Source organism: Heteronotia binoei, chromosome 11 (assembly GCF_032191835.1).
Source record: "Heteronotia binoei isolate CCM8104 ecotype False Entrance Well chromosome 11, APGP_CSIRO_Hbin_v1, whole genome shotgun sequence".
In the NCBI taxonomy this organism is placed as follows: domain Eukaryota; kingdom Metazoa; phylum Chordata; class Lepidosauria; order Squamata; family Gekkonidae; genus Heteronotia; species Heteronotia binoei.
The window spans coordinates 23,827,282-23,846,122 of NC_083233.1; the positions used below are offsets into that span (position 1 = coordinate 23,827,282).

General features: G+C 45.1%; 1 protein-coding gene and 1 non-coding gene across 2 annotated transcripts in view; one reads left to right on the forward strand and one right to left on the reverse strand.

Moving 5' to 3' along the window:
- MID2 (midline 2) overlaps positions 1-18,841 on the reverse strand; it is a 265,992-nt gene that overhangs the window by 225,787 nt on the left and 21,364 nt on the right. The window lies entirely within an intron of this gene.
- Positions 5,059-5,125, forward strand: TRNAS-GGA (transfer RNA serine (anticodon GGA)). The gene has a single exon. It is a non-coding gene; the product is annotated as a tRNA-Ser (tRNA).

Sequence of the window (18,841 nt, forward strand, 5' to 3'; positions counted from 1 at the left end):
CAATTACTGGCACTCTAGCCTTCGTTGCCATCATCACAAACTGCCAGTATCTGTTTTGAGCCATGCCTAACCCAAATGGCATTACTCTGGGCAAGATTCCACACTGGGTGCCCAGTTTCAGCTTGGAACTAAGAAAGTCTACATTGATAGCACCAAGCCCCCCCCCTCACATACATTTAACAGCATATTCTTTGTGCATACGTAAACCACAAATTCAGAGAAGTCCTTCCAGCCCAGTGCCACCTACTGAGATGGGCAGGTCTCCAAAGACTTTCGGAGGCCTGTAATCCTTTTCATCACACGCATCAGGGACTGAACCCCCAGACTTTACGCATGCAAATCATGTGCTTACACCATACAGCTGCACCCCCCCCCCCTCCCTGTTTCTCTTAGCAGTCAGCCTAGCCTACCCAGAAGGGCCTTACTTGCAGAACTGGCAAAATTACTTCCCACGCACAGGCTCTTTTGCTTCTAACCATCCTTCTGGCAGCCGAGGCCTTTCCCTGACCTCACCGAGCCGGCCTCTGGGGTGGGAAACTAGGACAGAGATTTTTCACTTACGGCCTATGAGTACCAACACTGTTTCATCACCCCAACAGATGAACAGTGCAGCCTTCTCTAGAGGAATTTACAAACACAGAGAAGACATAAATGCTTATCAATAGCTGCCATCACGGAGCACAGACCGCTCATCAGAACAATCTCTGAACAACTTAGCATCTGCTGCAAAGGCTGTGTGCTGACTCCAGATTCTCCATTTTATCATTCTTCCCCCCACCCCACCCCCAAACACGCTGCTCTCAAGGAACTCATCATAAGCTCTGATACTCTTTGGAACTCAGGCAGCAGCAGCGGATCAGGTTTTTTCCCCTGCCTCCTTTGCCTCTTTTCTAATTTGAATGCCTTTGCAGAATAGGTGAACGTTCCTTTGCCAATAGATCCAAGTGGACAGCCGTGTTGGTCTGAAGCAGGAGAACAAAGTAGGAGTCAAGTGCGCCTTTAAGACCAACGAAGTTTTATTCAGAATGTAAGCTTTCGTATGCATGCATACTTCTTCATACCCTATCCTCTCATCTGAAGAAGTATGCACGCATATGAAAGTTGACATTCTAAATAAAACTTTGTTGGTCTTAAAGGTGGCACTGGACTCCTACTTTGTTCCTTTGCCAAGTGCATTGTGCATACCCATGTCTTGCCAGCAAGAACACTTCCTGTTTCTACAGCAACCCTCCGAAACTATCTTCCTGTTCCTAGTATATCAGGTCAATGATGAATTCTCTAGATTTCTCTAGATCTTGGGAAGGCTGCTTTATCCCATATTGAGATGGGTTACTGAGGCAGGGAGAACATTACAGAATTGCTGTAACGATTACTGAATTATGACATCATCCTTGTTATGACATCATGCTTTATAGCCTTGTTGAGGTGCTGAATCTGATTATTAACACCATCACTTCTTCTTGGGCAAAAAACTGTATTTTGTGACATGTGCCCTTTCCGCCGGTGATGCACCTTATTTCATTTTATCATCCCCTAATGTTTTGGTTTCATTGTACTATTTTAAATTTGACTTGTAGGTTTTTATTGTCTAATTTATGCTGTGATCTGCCCTGAGCCCATTATGGAAAAGGGCAAAATATAAATTCACTAAATAAATAAATAAATAAATAAATAAATAAATAAATAAATAAATAAATAAATAAATAAATAATAAATAAATAAATAAATAAATAAAAACATTGCAACTCAAACATTACGTCAAACTGCTGAAGGAAACATACAAACAATGGCTTGAAATCAATCAGCAAGTCAGAATCAGAGTCTGAGATGAGCTTGCAAACCACCGTTTGGAAGGAAACTGTGTCTGAATTGGCCACCATTAGCCATCCCTCTGCCTTTGGAGGCTTACTGTGCTTGTAATGATCAACTGATAGAAAATGAAAGCAAACACGCAACTGTAAACTGCAATTTCCCTTCACATTTTGAAGTTGCAAACCATGGCTTGGTGTGACACCTGAAGCAACTCAAAGTATACAAGTTCTAACACCCTGCAAAAATGCTAGATAAAAGAGCAGCAGCAAGATCGCAGATGGCTGTGGGAAGATCGAAACTCCATCAACAGTAGTGTCATCTAAACTCGAAACTGTGTCATCGAAACTCCATCAACAGTAGTGTCATCTAAAACCTCAAAAGGAAAACAGAATTCTAAGGGGGGAAATAAGAACCAGAGGCTGATCACTGGTCTACCCATGTAGTAATAATGCAATTTTCATGAATGCACCATAATAAAGAAGTTGAACCCCTGGGTCCTCATTCTGGGATGCATATATTTCAAACCAAGAAACCATCTATACGAAGCCAACTATAAAGAGCACAAAATTACGATCTGCAAAAACAGAAGGAATATCAGCCTTGCTTTGCTTGCCTTCTGATCTCTGATCACTTAGCACATAGAGTTGTCATATTTCAAATCCCTCAACATAACTCAAGCTGCTAGAAATTCAGCTTCAGAAACAACAACATTCTTGAGAGACTCTGGATTCTACCATAAGGGATAAACAACAGTGCTACCAATTGCACAGCATCGAAGAAGCTTTCCCATAAGTCCACTTCTTGTCATATCCTATTCTGTTGATTACCTGTTCTTCAAACCAGGCTCTTATACACTGTACTAAATACCAACTCAATCGCTCCAGTTTGGTACCAGCCAGGGAAAATCCGAACTCTGAGATAGACTAAAATTTCAGCCTGGATTCTTAGGAAGTTGACACTTGCACAGGAGCAAGAGTTCATGATTCTGAGTATTTCCAGAAAACCAGACACAGCCAATCTCAGAATGGTAGATACGATTCAGTTGTGTCCCATTTACATTTTACAAGTTTTTGCACTTAACCCAACACCATGGATTTTCCATTTCTCCATTCTCACCCTTTTTCTGCATCAGTCACCCAAAGGAGGTAAGTCACAAGTTCTCCATGTACACTGCAGCAATAATAACCTCACCATCACCCGAGCTCATAGAAAGCAGAAGAATTAGTCCGTTAATATTCAAGAGACAACTGGCGCTAAACGAGCATCAGTGGCAAATACTGCCTTTTCTTCTGCCTTGTCCATCCTCAGAGACCATCACTGTTCATTGCCGCACCAAAGTAAGACTGGTATACTGGTCATTTAATCTGATCTGGTATTGCCAACTGACCAGCTATAATTTAGCCACTAGTAAATAGTGAGAAATATTCCATTCAGCCAAGAAAGCTGGCAGCTGTATTTGTATGTCACAAACAAAAATGTTTTTAAAAAAGAACACAAGCAGCCATCCACGGTAAAGGTCACTTCCAAGGACAGCCCCTGTTTGCTTCATGATCTAAACCAGGTGTCAAATGTGCAGCCTGAGGGCCAGATCAGGCCCCTGGAGGGCTCCTATCAGGCCCGCGAGCAACTCACTGCCATCTGCTTCCTTCTCTCTCTCGCTTCCTTCTACATCACAGCTTGCTTTGCCAGGCTTGCTCAATCGCACAAGAGCTACAGAGCAAAACCTCTATTTTCTCTATTGGCTGACTAACATATGAAGCAGCTTATGTACAAAGTTCACAATGCCCAGCCATATGTTATCCCCAGGGTCTTAGGCACAAAGCATCGACCTTGCGATTCCTGTAATGAATGTTAATAAATCAAAAGCAGATTTACAACTTACAGACACATACCTGAATAACATCTGAACAGCAAACTCAAGATTGCTACAGCACAGACACTGACTACAGATTTTGATGCAACAATTCAGAGCATGGTGTCAGTTATCAGAAACTGTTAAACTAAAATATTGCAAAAGTACTAATCTTTAAAGCATGTTTTGTTTTAAGTTTCTTTTTAAAATCTTTAATTGTCCTTTATGAAGTTTACATCTCCGCTATTACCTTTTATGACACACATGGCCCAGCCCAACAAGGTCTCATTTTTGTAATTAGCTTATGTATCAGACCTCCTTGATGACTGTAGCCGTGGAAAGTGCCATCACGTCACAGCTGACTTATGGAGACATTGTAATGTTTTCAAGGCAAGAGATATTCAAAGGTGGTTTTGCCATTGCTTGCCTCTGTGTCACAACCCTGGTATTCCTTGGAGGTCTCCCATCCAAATATTAGCCAGGGCCAGCTCTGCGTATCTCCCACAATCTGTCCGGATAGGGCTAGCCTGGGTTACCCAGATCAGGAGACCTTGATGATTAAAACACCTTTTACTGTTGCTGCTGTGTGCTAAAAAGTTAACGCTTTAAAAATACCTCAACGTTACTTGATCGCATTTGACTGCTCTATTGACCAAATCTTTTTCTTACCAATCAAATGCCCATCACATACCTAACAGAGCATGAAACATGATGAATAAAATATTTCTACTGTCAAGACTGCCTATCTATACTACACAAATACAGTAATACTTCCTTTAACACTATGGTTAGGTTCCTGAAACCAGAGTAAAACAGCTCTGTAAGTGGTATGAATAACACTGCTTCTAACATGGATCTGTTTTTACTGGTTCTGTCGTATGAGTGACATTCGATAAAAACAAGAAGAGCTGATTTTTTTTTATATCCTGCTTTTCACTACCCAAAGGATTCTCAAAGCGACTTATAATCGCTTTCCCTTCTTTTCCCCACAGCAGACACCCTGTGAGGTAGGTGTGGCTGAGAAAGTTCTGAAAGAACTGTGACTGCCGCAAAATCACCCAGCTGCCTTCATGTGGAGGAGGGGGGAATCAAACCCATTTCTGTAGATTAGAGTCTGCCACTCTTAACCACTACACCACACTGGCTCTGAGGAGGAAACTGGAGGTGGCAACCACCAGCTGACCAGTCAGTTAGGCTCCTCTGCTGGAATGTTCTTAGGAGCCCCTGTGAGATCACCTTCCATATCAAGGCTTCCCTCTCTCTCAGCCCCATGGCCCCTACTGAGACCCCATTCCTTTGCCATGAGATTTCCCTATATCATTGGGAGGTGTCCATTTCTACCTACAGTGATGCTTTATTACTGTTTCCTTCTGGTTGGACTGTCAGGGAGGGACGGTGGCTCAGTGGTAGAGCATCTGCTTGGAAAGCAGAAGGTCCCAGGTTCAATCCCTGGCATCTCCAAAAAAGGGTCCAGGCAAGTAGGTGTGAAAAACCTCAGCTTGAGACCCTGGAGAGCTGCTGCCAGTCTGAGTGGGCAATACTGACTATGATGGACCAAGGGTCTGATTCACTATAAGGCAGCTTCATATGTCCATTGTGCTGTGGAGCTGTTACTCAGCACCTCCCCCCTACCACATACATACATTTTATTTTTAAAAATGTATACCTCGGATGACGAAGAGTTAAATGAAACCCTTCTATAGGAGGTATTAATGTACAAATTCTGCACAGAGGCAGACTAAGCTCCATACCCAAGCTTAAGAGCATTGAACGGGTCCAGAAGAGGGCAACAAAGATGGTGAGGGGTCTAGAGACCAAGGCCTATGAGGAAAGGTTGAAGGAGCTGGGGATGTTTAGCCTGGAGAGGAGGCGGCTGAGAGGTGATATGATCACCATCTTCAAGTACTTGAAGGGCTGTCATATAGAGGATTGTGAGGAATTGTTTTCTGTGGCCTCAGAAGGTAGGACCAGAACCAATGGGTTGAAATTAAATCAAAAGAGTTTCCGGCTCAGCATTAGGAAGAACTTCCTGACCGTTAGAGCGGTTCCTCAGTGGAACAGGCTTCCTCGGAGGTTTTTAAACAGAGGCTGGATGGCCATCTGACAGCAATGAAGATCCTGTGAATTTTGGGGGAGGTGTTTGTGAGTTTCCTGCATTGTGCAGGGGGTTGGACTACATGACCTTAGAGGACCCTTCCAACTCTGATTCTATGAACATATATACTACCTCAGAATCCATTATTCTACATCCTAGGGGGACAGGAGAGAACCCATCCAGAGGACAGAAGCATCTGTTCAATCTATCGATCGCCCTTTGATTTACAACTGTAGGGGCTCTTTACTTTCCCAATATGCCAATAGAATTCACAAGCAAACCCACTCACACTTACAAACTCTTGAGGCAGAAGGTTAAAGTTTCCCGAAATCTCCTGGCTTGCATACAGCGCCAGCCAGCCAGGCCCCTTTCTGTCCCCGAAACAAAGAGTTAAACATTTCATGCCATTTCCTTTTTTTTACCGCTCAGAAAGCAAAGCAAAATCGATTAAGCCATTTGTTCCAATGACATCAAACGTTTCCCTTGGTGGCCATCTTGTTTCGTACCCATTCCCGCATGAAATGAAATACTCCTTTGGTTTGGAAAATCTACCATGTGGGGAGGGGGGGCTCCCATCAATACAATGTTTTGGCTAATGTTTAAGCACCCACCGCTAATGTTTTGTTTGCTTAGCCTGATTGGATTACTGCTTGCTGGGAAAGCAAAAGACTATGGCATTTATTTTTAAGTAGGTCATACCACTCAGCATACAAGATATGCCACTTAGAAAGCCTCAAGAGCAACACACAACCATGTTCAGCGAGCAAAAAAACCCAAAATACACCCCAAAACAAAACCCATCTTTTTTTTTTTTTACAGTGCTGGCTGGTAAAATCTGCAGTACATTTGTCAGAATTTCAAGAAAAATCTGTAAATGTCCAAAGAGAGCAGCAGCTCTCAGACAGACAGAGAACAAAATGGTATTTGACAGCGGTTACCTGCACATGAAAGTTTTATGGGGGAAATGGTGAAAGGGGATCGGATACTTGCAAAAAGCAAAGGACTTTTGCTATGTATGGACACAGCAGGAATACAAAATCCTGTCAAGCAAATGCAATTTTGGGCTGTATCAACAGAAGTATAGCATCCAGATCACGTGAAGTGATAGTATCGCTTTACTCTGCTCTGGTAAGACCTCATCTGCAGTATTGTGTTCAGTTTTGGGCACCACATTTTAAGAAGGATACAGACAAGCTGGAACGGGTCCAGAGAAGGGCAATGAAGATGGTGAGGGGTCTGGAGACCAAGTCCTATGAAGAAAGGTTGAAGGAGCTGGGCATGTTTAGCGTGGAGAGTAGGCAGCTGAGAAGTGATATGATCACCATCTTCAGGTCCTTGAAGGGCTGTCATATAGAGGATGGTGTGGAATTGTTTTCTGTGGCCCCAGAAGGTAGGACCAGAACCAATGGGTTGAAATTAAATCAAGCGTTTCCGGCTCAACATTAGGAAGAACTTCCTGGCTGTTAGAGCGGTTCCTCAGTGGAACAGGCTTCCTCGGGAGGTGGTGGGTTCTCCTTCCTTGGAGGTTTTTAAATAGAGGCTAGATGGCCATCTGACAGCAATGAAGATTCTGTGAATTTAGGGGGAGGTATCTGTGAGTTTCCTGCGTTGTGCATGGAGTTGGACTAGATGACCCTGGAGGTCCCTTCCAACTCTTATGATTCTATGATTCCATGATCTTCCAGTGACACCAGACACAGCAGAGGTTTCTAACCTGTAACCAGACCTTACTGGAATGTTGCCAATAGAAATTTGCTAGAAATCAACAGCATCAGCTCCAGCTCCTAACTTATGGGCTAGCAACTGATGGCCTCCACAACACCTCCATCCTGCAAGGGGAGGAACCTGAAAGCCGCTACCACAGTAGTTGCTATCCCAGCAGCAAAACTGTGGGGACATAATAGCGCTATGGAAAACAACACATGCCTATAGGTTACCTCTGAAGGGAAGAGAGAAGGCCATAGCCTCTCATTCCCTTTTCATCAGCAGCACCCTGGAAATCTACTTTATGACCAGAGCCACCGCTAAATCTGTAATACATGAAAGGTAAAAAGGTAAAGTAAAAAGTTAAAGGTAGTCCTCTGTGCAAGCACCACTCGTTTCCAACTCTGGGGTGATGTCGCATGTGACATTTTCACGGCAGACTTTTTATGGGGTGGTCTGCCATTGCCTTCCCCAGTCATCTACACTTCCCCACCCCCCAGCAAGCTGGGTACTCATTTTACCAACCTCGGAAGGATGGAAGGCTGAGTCAACCTCGAGCCGGCTACCTGAACCCAGCTTCAGCTGGGATCAAATTCAGGTCGTGAGCAGAGCTTGGACTGCAGTACTTCAGCTTTATTACTCTGCACCATGGGGCTTCATAACACATGCATGATACAGCCCAGCAAATTTCTCCCAGTACCGCTACCCTCTGCCCCATTTAACCACACCTCTTCCCTTCCCCTACCAAAATCCTTCTCAAAATCATCAGTATGATTTACAGAGCTTTTTTGGTAAGCAGGAACTCCTTTGTATATTAGGCCACACACCCCTGATGTAGCCAATCCTCCAAGATCTTACAGGGCTCATAGTACAGGGCCTTCTTAAGCTCCAGGAGAATTGGCCACATCAAGGGGGTGTGGTCTAATATGCAAAGCAGTTCCTGCTACAAAAAAACCCTGAGTGTAAAAATTTGAACATTTGTATTTGCCAATTGCATAAAAAGCCAATGTTATGCCCAGCTGATCCTGGTGATCTCTTGCTTCTTCCACATATTTTATCTAAAGCTTGCAGTCAAACCTGACTTTTCTACAGTGCACTGGAGTAGGGCAGCGTTCAAGAATTGCCCATGAGGTCTTCAGTCTGTGCCTGAGGAACATACCAGTTTGAAATAGCTGCCTCTGTCGTGAATACTTCCAACATTCTGTGACAGGACCCAACCCCTTGTGGCAGCCATTTTTCTTAGTGCCCAATATCTGTTCTCAAGATTCCAGAAACGCTCAATGATTCAAAAAGGCTGGGAATTCCTAGGTGCAGAATACATACACAATCCCGTTGATACCAATATACTGCCAATCTGGAGATGTGGCACACAGCACCTAGGAATATTTTCTGCAGGTTTTTGTGTGTGTGTGTTTTAATCCATCTACATCGTATTTCTAAGTCTCTTGCCTTAAAAACCCATGGGGACATCATAAGCCAGTTACAACTCAACCCTCTCCCATATAATCACAATAAGTACACAGCTCTTGTCATTAAGTGTCTCTATGGCCAAGATCCTCAAACCTCTTGCTTGAAAGCAGCAACCATCTTGGGATAACTGTTGATACTTTCAGTACTGCAATCAGAGACATCCAGGGACAAAATATACCCAGTCCTGGCTGCTGCACATCCTTTACTATTCTATTGATGCTCGGGAATGCACAGTACCATACACAAACATGGCAGAGTACCATCAACCAGTACATGCAGCAGTGGAAAAACACCACAGTCATTTGCAGTCAGTGACAGACGAGAGAAAGAGATAGCGGGCCTTTCACAGTGGTGATAATGCCCGCTTTGCACTTAAGGTAACCCAAACCACCAGCTAAGAAAAACTGAACTCAGCCAATGTGCAAAAGCATGCAAATGTACAAACCCATACAGAACAGTCAAAAGACATGCAACGCAGTTCAGTCACTTAATGCGTTTTGAATAACGCCTGCGTGGTAGGCCATCCAGGAACAGCACCTAAACTGCTCCAAGTTCCTTGGAGGAGCAACAAAGCATAACGACAAGAACCACCACGGCCCAGCATTAATTAAGCAGCTTCTGCTAGGCATGGGGAGGAGAAATGAACCTCCTTCCTTTGACCTTTTTTTTTTTCTTCTTCTTTTTTTGCTGTCAAGTTGCAGCTGACTTATGGCAACCCCATAGGGTCTTCAAGGCAAGAGACGTTCAGAGGTGGGTTGCCACTGCCTGCCTCTGCTTAGTGACCATGGACTTCTCTGTTGGCAGGGCCAGCCCTAGGGCCCGCAGAGCCCCAGGCAGCCTTGCCACCACCACCCCACCTCCGCTCTCCCGTTGCAGCGGCAACAGGGGGAAGACAGCAGCAATTTGGGACAGGGAGGGACGGGAAGGAGGCAGCGAGAAGCGGCGACAACAGGGGAAGATAGCAGTGATTTGGGGCTAGGAGGGAGGGGGAGGAGGTGGGGAGAAGCGGCAGCAACAGGGGGAAGACAGCAGCGATTCAGGGTGGGGAGGGGGAAGGGATTTTTTTAAACAAAAAGGTGGGGGCACCTAATTTGGCGCCCCTCCAGGGCTGGTGCTCTAGGCAAATGCCTAGTTTGCCTAATGGAAGAGCCGGCCCTGCTTGGTGGTCTCCCATCCAAATACACATCCAAATACACATCTGGGCCATTTGCTTTTTGAGATCTTACCGTCAGGTAGACGATATAGAGTGTTGAAGGCTAGGACAAACAGATTTAAGGACAGTTTCTATCCAAGTGCTGTGGTTAGGTTAAATGCAGGGTTATGAAGGATTATCTGTTTTAGATGTATTTAATGGTTTAAATGGTTTTAATGGTTTTATGAATGTTTAATGGTTTTATGAATGTTTATTTAATGGTTTAAATGGTTTTAATGGTTTTATGAATGTTTATCCGTTTTAGATGTATTTAAATGGTTTTAATGGTTTTATGAATGTTTATCCGTTTTAGATGTATTTAAATGGTTTATGAATATGTGTGTTTGATGTGTTGGTATGTTTGTGGAAGAGCACCTCATTTCGTTGCTCTCTTTTTGTTGAGAACAATGACAATAAATTCATCTATCTATCTATCAACCTTCCTTAGCTTACAAGATCAGATGAGATCGTTCCATTCTGGGTTATCCAGGTCAGGGCTCTGTTTGCCGTAGGAAATTCTATTTAGCCCTTCTGGTTTCTGCGACTCACCTGCAAATTCCAAAAACTACTTTTGTAATCTTGAGGAACAGAGACATGGGCTTCTTTAAAATAAAAAGCTAAAGTTCTCCAGCTGCTGACGGCTAAATGACATAATACCGTAAATATGTAACTGTTCCTGATCAGTATCTCCGCTGGCCTCTTCTCAAAAAATGCATTACTAATTAATCCTCAGTGACAGTTTTATTTATTTATTTATTTTATTCAATTTATATCCCGCCCTACCCCACCGAGGTGGCCAGTGAAAAACAACAAATCATTTTCTTTTTAAGTTTTATGGGGGGAGGGGTAAATTTGCAAACTGCTTTAGAAAACTTTTTTTTTGGAGAAGTGGCAAGGAAGTAGTTTAAGTAAACTTGGCATCGCTGTGCCCTGGTGGAATGCAGGCAAACCCCTTCCCCCGAGCCTTCTGACACCCCACCACACCTCACCTTCATCTAAAACAGGGGTGGCCAAATTTGCTTAACGTAAGAGGCACACAGAATAAATATAAGATGTTTGAGAGCTGCAAGACATGAACAAATATTCCACACATATCTTTATTAAAACTTTGAATACCTTTTTGCACAGAAAGATAAAAATACATATGTATTTACTTTGCAGCAGGACCATGCTAGAAGGAGACTTTTTTAAAAAACAAAAACTGGGAATAAGAGTCCCCATAAGACTAGCATAGGGAATGGCTAGGGCAGGGGTGTCAAACATGTGGCCCAAGGGCTGGATCAGGCCACTGGAGGGCTCCTATCAGGCTTGCAAGAAACTCACTGCCATCTGCTTCCTTCTCTCTCTTGCCTCCTTCTACATCACACCTTGCTTTACTAGGCTTGCTCAATCACACAAGAGCTACAGAGCAAAACCTTTATTTTCTCTATTGGCTGACCAGCACATGAAGCAACTTAAGTACAAAAGCTCACAGTGCCCAGCCATTTCATATTTTCCCCTGGGTCTCAGGCGCAAAGCATTTATCATGAGATTTGTTACCAAAAGCAGGTTTGCAACTTACACACACCTGAAAAATACCTGAACAGCACACTAAGGGGGGGAACCCTGTGCTGCCCTCTTTAATTCTGTCACTCCTTCCCGTGGTTCCCTTGGCTTTTGCACTCTCTTTCCCTCACTCTAGGTCTCTGGGTGACCTCTGTGCTGGAGAAGAGGTTGCAAGCCTGCCTATTTCCCCATCCTTCCCTGCTTCACACACGGCAGAGAATAAGCCTGCATTAAGCTCCTGCTCAACCTCTGGGAGAAACACAATATGCGCAAAAGAGCTGCATGTGGTTCCCAAGCCGCAATTTGGCCACCCCAATCTAAAACATTACAACGGAGATGTGAAGGGGGGGGAGGGGGAAATGGAGCAGCGGCAGCAACCATACCTTTATGGAAGTGTGTAGCACAGCCCAGAGCTGTGAAAAGTGTGTCATGTTTCTACACAGCACCCCCTGCAGGATGAGGTCCCCCCCTTCTCAGCAGAAACTGGTAGCTTCCAGACAGCCAAGGACCAGAACTTTCTTTTTTCATTACTGTTTCCTTCATCGTTTTTACATCAGCCGTTTGTCTCCAGGATGGAAAAGTGACAGAAACAAATAGCAGCTCTCTAAACGCCTTTTTCCTCCGAAAGGAGAGAGGCTTATAAACAGGCCTGTAAATCATCCAGTGGTGAGCCAGGACACTGGCATTTGAAATGGGATTACATTACAAACTGCATTATAAAAATATTATTATACAGAGGCAAGATGATGACGCACAGGGAGGGGGGGAGGAATGTCATAGCCAAGGGCCCCAGAGGGCAGATGGGAGCACACAGAGATGTTCCTGCAACTTCCCAATGCCTACCTGGAGACGGGCCATCCACTCTTTCCACCTCTCGGTGCCAGTAAAGGAGAGCAACTGAAGCCAACCTAGTAGAGCAGAGGTGTCAAACTAATTTGTCAGGAGGGTCGGATCTGACATAAATGAGACCTTGTTGGGCCGGGCCATGTGTGCCATAAAACGTAATGCCAGGTAGCAGAGATATAAACTTTATAAGGACACGGACAAAGATTTTTTAAAAGCTTAAAATAAAACATGCTTAAAACATTAGCACTTGTTGGCCTTAAAGGTGCTTTCTTGGCATCTCCACCATGGGATCCAGGGAACTGGGCAAAGGAAGCTCTGGCTCTGACCTTCCTTCCCCAAGAGACCAGGAGGGGGAGGAGCCTCGGCCAATAGGAGGAAGAGGGGCTTGGCACAGTAGCTCTGCTGTGCAATTGAGAGAGTCTGGCAATGCAAGCTTTCCCTCCAACTTTCCTCCCCAAGGAGCCAATGGAGAAAACAGAGGCTTTGCTCTGTAGTTCCTTTGGGATTGAGCAAGCCTGGCAAAGCAAACTGTGATGCAGGAGGAAACAAGATAGAGGCAGCCAGTTGCTTGGGGACCTGATAGGAACCCTTTGGGAGCCTGATTCAGCTCCCCTGTAAAGTAGAGTTAAGAATCATCTCTACCTTGGGTGGAAGGAGGTGTAAAACCATAGAAGACTGCAGATTTATACCTCGCCCTTCTCTCTGAATCAGAGACTCAGAGCGGCTTACAATCTCCTATATCTTCTACCCCCACAACAGACTGAGAGAGAAGGGTGCGGCTGAGAGGGCTCTCACAGCAGCTGCCCTTTCAAGAACAACTTCTGCGATAGCAATGGCTGACCCAAGGCCATTCCAACAGCTGTAAGTGGAGGAGTGGGGAATCAAACCCGGTTCTCCCAGATAAGAGTGCACATTTAACCAATACACCAAACTGGCTCTCAATGTGGCCATGGCTCAGCTGGCTTCTAAAATGGGTCAAGAACATCCAGAGAGGATAGGTCTACCAACAGCTGTTAGACAAGACAGCTAAGTAGAGCCTCCATATTCAGAGGGCATGAAAGGTTGCTGCCTTCATGCCCTGTATCAGGCCTTCTTTAAGACATCTTTATGGCCACTGTAGGAAGATGAACCCCTTTGGGCTGGATTCACACAACCGTATGAAGACTGTACAAAGATTACTCACTCTTCCCCAGCATTCCCCTCCTCCCCCCAGCAACCATTTCCAATCCCAGGAAAGTTTATTCCTGAGAATATGGTACCTACAAGGAATAATAACCACAGAGTCAGAAAACTGCAGCTGGGGAGGGTAAGGGAATAAATCACTCCCTTCTTCTTTCAATAGAGTTCTAGGTTTGGAAGAGAAAGGAAGGAAGGATTTCCTTCCTTTCCTTCCCACTATTTGTTCATCTGTTACTTGAATCAGGTCTCTCAACCCCAATAATATACTTTCTGGGTTTGGAAAGGGCTGCAGGGAGAGAAGAGAAAGCCAGGAAGACTGGTGATCCTCAGCGCCTTCTGATGAGAGATCACAAGATCCGGCCCCTTGGCAGCACCATCTCATAAAGCAGCACATCCGTCCACAGTTTATCTACATATGCCAATTAATTCCGTGGAAGGCACATTTCCAACTGCCCATCGCCCACCATGGAAGCGGAGAGCTTTTACTAGTTTATTTGCTTTGGGCTGCAGTCCAGCACCAACAAGATGAAACCTTCCTAGACAAACTAAGATCTTCCTAAAATAGAGGTTTACAATAATATGCATAGGATAGAGAAAGCAGAGAAAGAAGTACTTTTCTCCCTTTCTCACAATATGAGAACTCATGGACATTCAATGAAATTGCCGAGCAATCAGGTTACAATGCATAAAAGGAAGTAGTTCTTCACCCAAAGGGTGATTAACACATGGAATTCACTGCCACAGGAGGTAGTGGCAGCTACAAGCATAGACAGCTTCAAGAGGGGATTAGAAAAACATATGGAGCAGATGTCAATCAGTGGCTATTAGCCACTGCTTGCTTATTGTTGGAACTCTCTGTCTGGAGCAGTGATGCTCTGTATTCTTGGAGCTTGGGGGGGCACAGTGGGAGGGCTTCTAGTGTTCTGGCCCCACTGGTGGACCTCTAGATGGCACTTGGTTTTGGGGTTTTTTGGCCACTGTGTGACAGAGTGTTGGACTGGATGGGCCACTGGCCTAATCCAACATGGCTTCTCTTATGTTCATACGTAACTGCATAACCAGGCAAGAGCAAAGGATGCAGCTTGGCAGTAGAGCATGCTGGATGCCCCAAGTTCAATCTGTGATACTAGTAATGAAAGAAATTCAGGTTGCTGGCATGGAGAGAGATTTTTCTCTGCCTGAGATCCTGGAGGGAGACTGTGTCACTGCCAAGGGAGGTGCACTCATAGTCTGATTCTATATGAGGTAGCTTCATATACCTACAGAACCAAACATTTGCAAGGAAGAAGACAGTTAACTTAGTTAGATCCATCCACAAGATGGGACCCAACAGTAAATTCTGTTCATGGAACAGGGCTTCCTCATTTCCCCATTCCCCCTGTGACTTGAAATGCTGCTCTTAAAGGATAGGGGATCCTAAATAACAGAATGAGAGGTGAATCTGCAGTCTCCAGGAGAAACTGACCCCGCCCCCCTCAACAAAAATCTCCTTTCCCTCATGTTAGTGGAAATCTACCCCTGGATCTAACCCACAGCCTCATTTCTTGTTACCTGCCTCTTTGGACTTTGGAACTCCACCAAATGGAGTTATTTCTGGAAATAATAAAAAGTATGTTTAAGCATGCTTTCTACAGCAGGGATAAGAGCAGAGCAAGATATATTCTCTCTCATTTCTATGCACAATGCATTTATATTTTGCATTGGCTGCCACCCATCCTAAAGATATGTTTGTTTTTCTCCAATCAAGCGGCACCTTGTAGGGGAGTTTCAAGGCAAGAGATGTTCACAGGTGCTTTGCCATTGCCTGCCTCTGGGTAGCAACCCTGGACTCCTTTGGTGGTCTGCGATTCAAGGACTTGCCAGGGTGGACCCTTTTTAGCTTCCAAGACCCAATAAGGCCAGACTAGCCTTCAGGAAAGGCTAAAACACTAATGTGGTGCAATGACTAGACACGGGCCAAGAGAGCCTTGTGTTCAAATTTCTGTTCAGCGGTAAAAAATTCACCAGGGTAGGGTTAGGCAAGTCACAAGTTCTCAGTCTAAACTACTTCACAGGTTTCTTGCAACCAGATTAGGATCTGGGAAACCCAGGTATGAATCCCCACTCTGCCATGGAAGCTTGCTGGGTGACCTTGGGCCAGTCACACCTTCTCAGCCTAACCTACTTCACAGGGTTGTTGTGAGGATAAAACGGAGGAGAGGAGAATGATGTAAGCCAAGCTATGCATAACAAGAAGCCAAGCTATGCATAACAAGATCTAGGGCTTTCTCGGTGGCAGCACCAGAACTCTGGAACACCCTCCCAGAAGCTATAAGGGCCCTGCGGGATTTGTCGGCGTTCCGCAGGGCCTGTAAGACCGAACTGTTTAAACAGGCTTTTGTGGTTGATTGAAAATGGGCTGCCACTGGACATCCCACAGAATGCTGGCGAGCATAGGCAGAAGTCAATACCGCCTAGATTGGACTGAGACAGCGCTAATAGTTTTAAATTGATAAGTAAATTATGGTTTTATATGTTTTATTGAATTGATTTTTATGATGTTGTGAGCCGCCCTGAGTCCGCTTGCGGAGAGGGCGGGATATAAATGTAAAGTAATAAAATAAATAAATAAATAAATAAATAATAAAGCCATTTTGGGTCCTCATTGAAGAGAAAACTGAGATATAAATATTTTTTAAAAGAGATACGTTCCTTGAAAGAAAGGATTCAAATAAGATACATCGACCTTGCACTAATCCAGTCCAGAAAAGGTAGGCGCTCCAACATAAAAGGTTAGAGCAGGGGTGGGGAACGTCTGGCATGAGGTCACTTGGTCTGGCCCTCAGGGATTGCTGGGCCAAGCTGAGCCACATGGTGGCCCCCCTGGGTCTGGCTGGCCGGCGAGGATTGTAGGGCCCAGATGCGCTGTGCAGCAGGCTCCTTGGCCGGCAGGGATTGCGGGGCACAGCCGCACTGCGCAGCAGTCTCCCTGGGCCTGGCTGGCCGGCCAGGATTGCTGTAGGGCCTGGAAAAAGTCTAATATGCTAATATTAAGGGATGTGGTCTAATATGCTGATGAGTTCCTGCTGGGTTTTTTCCTATACAAAAAAAGCCCTGGACCTAGGTATTTGACTAGGGCAGCAGGCCGGGGATATGTTTATGTGCCAAATTAGGCTCTCCCCACATGACTTCAAATAGAAAATCAATTATTTGCATTAATTTTGCTGGCCTGAACCATTCTCCCTCGGTGAAGCAATGTTTTTTAAGTTGATTGTTTTGTATGGCCCCCGAATGATATTATAAATATCCAAATGGCCCTTGGCAGAAAATGGTTCCCCATCCCTGGGTTAGAGCCTGCTCCTTGGATTTTAGCCTTGAATACCATACAAGGTAAAAAATGGCAGGCGGATCTGACCATCATCTCATTCTCAAGAAAAACCGCTGTGGATCTTTATGATGGTACTTAACAAGAAGGGAGTGTATAACTTCATTGATCCGCAGGAAAAGTGATGCATCTGAGGCCTGGCTTTGCAAACCGATCCATAACCCAACCATTAACGATTCTGCCATAAACCCGAGTGGGGAGGGCACATAATGTGGACTCTTCCCCCACCCTGCTTTTTCCCCCTTCTTAGCTACATACGCAATTTAGAACCGGAGATTTTGAGGGAAGAGAATTCATTTTATAGAAGAAACTTCTAGCGGCTTCTCATCTCCAACTCCTTCCTGGATCCTTTCTGCCCAACAAGCATTTACACTTGTGCAGGAAGGATGTGATTTAACGCTCTGTCCATCCCAGGGCGTTCATGCATTGGTGGCTTGTAAATGATGCAGCAAGGTCATTCTGATGCTGTCAGGTTTTGTTTTTGTAAAACCCCAGGGTGGAAGGGAAAGGGGAAGGATTTAATGAATGTTTTCTTCCTATACTGGTTATCTCTGGAGAAAACAGCACAAATACCTTTGACCGCAGACTCTTGGGACAATATTAGGAGTAACCGTTATCGATAAGTAATTAAAACCAGACCTGCACAACCTGTGACCCTCCGAGCCAAGAATAACTCACCAGCTTAGTACTATCGGCTGCTGGAGGCTGAGCAACCTCGCAATCCTATGCAGCCCCAAGCAAGGATTTGGGGAAAGGCCAGTAGCGCAACACAGACTTTCCTCCACAAGGGCAACTTGAGTTTTAATGAGGTGAGGAGTTTTCAGCCCCAGTGAGGCCTTCAGGACAAGGCCAAACAAAAGCAGACCTGGCCCTCTGCTGGCAAACCCGTTGGTTCACCTGCCTCGCTTGGAGCCAGGGTTCCTTCCCCATAGGAATGCTAACTCTGGTTTGGGAAATTCCTGGAAATTGGGAGGGGGGGGTTGAAGCCTGGGGAGAGCGGGGTTTCAGGAGGGGAGGAACTTCAGCAGCGCATAAGGCCACAGAGATCAGCTGCCAAACTAGCCATTTTCTCCAGGGGGACAAATCTCTGAAACTGATTGTGATTCCAGGAGATCTCTAGCCACCACCTAGAGACTGTCCCCCTACTTCCTACTTCAGAAGACTGAAGACTGCAGATTTTTACCCTGCCCTTCTCTCTGAATCAGTCTCAGAGTGGCTTACAATCTCCTTTATCTCCTTCCTCCACCACAGACACTCTGTAAGGTGGGTGGGGCTGAGAGAGCTCTTAAGGTAGCTGCCCTTTCAAGGACAACTCCTACGAGAGCTATAGCTAACCCAAGGCCATTCCAGCAGCTGCAAGTGGAGGAGTGGGGAATCAAACCCAGATAAGAGTCTGTGCACTTAACACCAAACTGGCTCTCTCAAGGCCAGAGTTAGACCTTGGCAATAAATAAGGCAGTAAAATGTCATTCTGCCTTTAGACCGAGACCTAAACTAGGCCATTTATCAGACATTTCAAGTGCTCTTCACATATGCAGGTTCTCAAAGGCACACATTGAATTTCAGATCCACGTTGTGAAGTGGAAGAGAGTAGAACAAAGTACCCAATTCACTGAGGAAAGAGAACAGGCAAAAACTAGCCTGCCTCAACAGGGCAGAACTTTCCAAATGAAGTTGAAAGAGGTTCCTGGAGAAAAACAAGCAGGCCAAACTAAAGCCTTGTAGCGGTGCAGTCCAACCCGGCTGCTAGGCATTCCCTCCCTGCAGATTCAGGGCCAACTT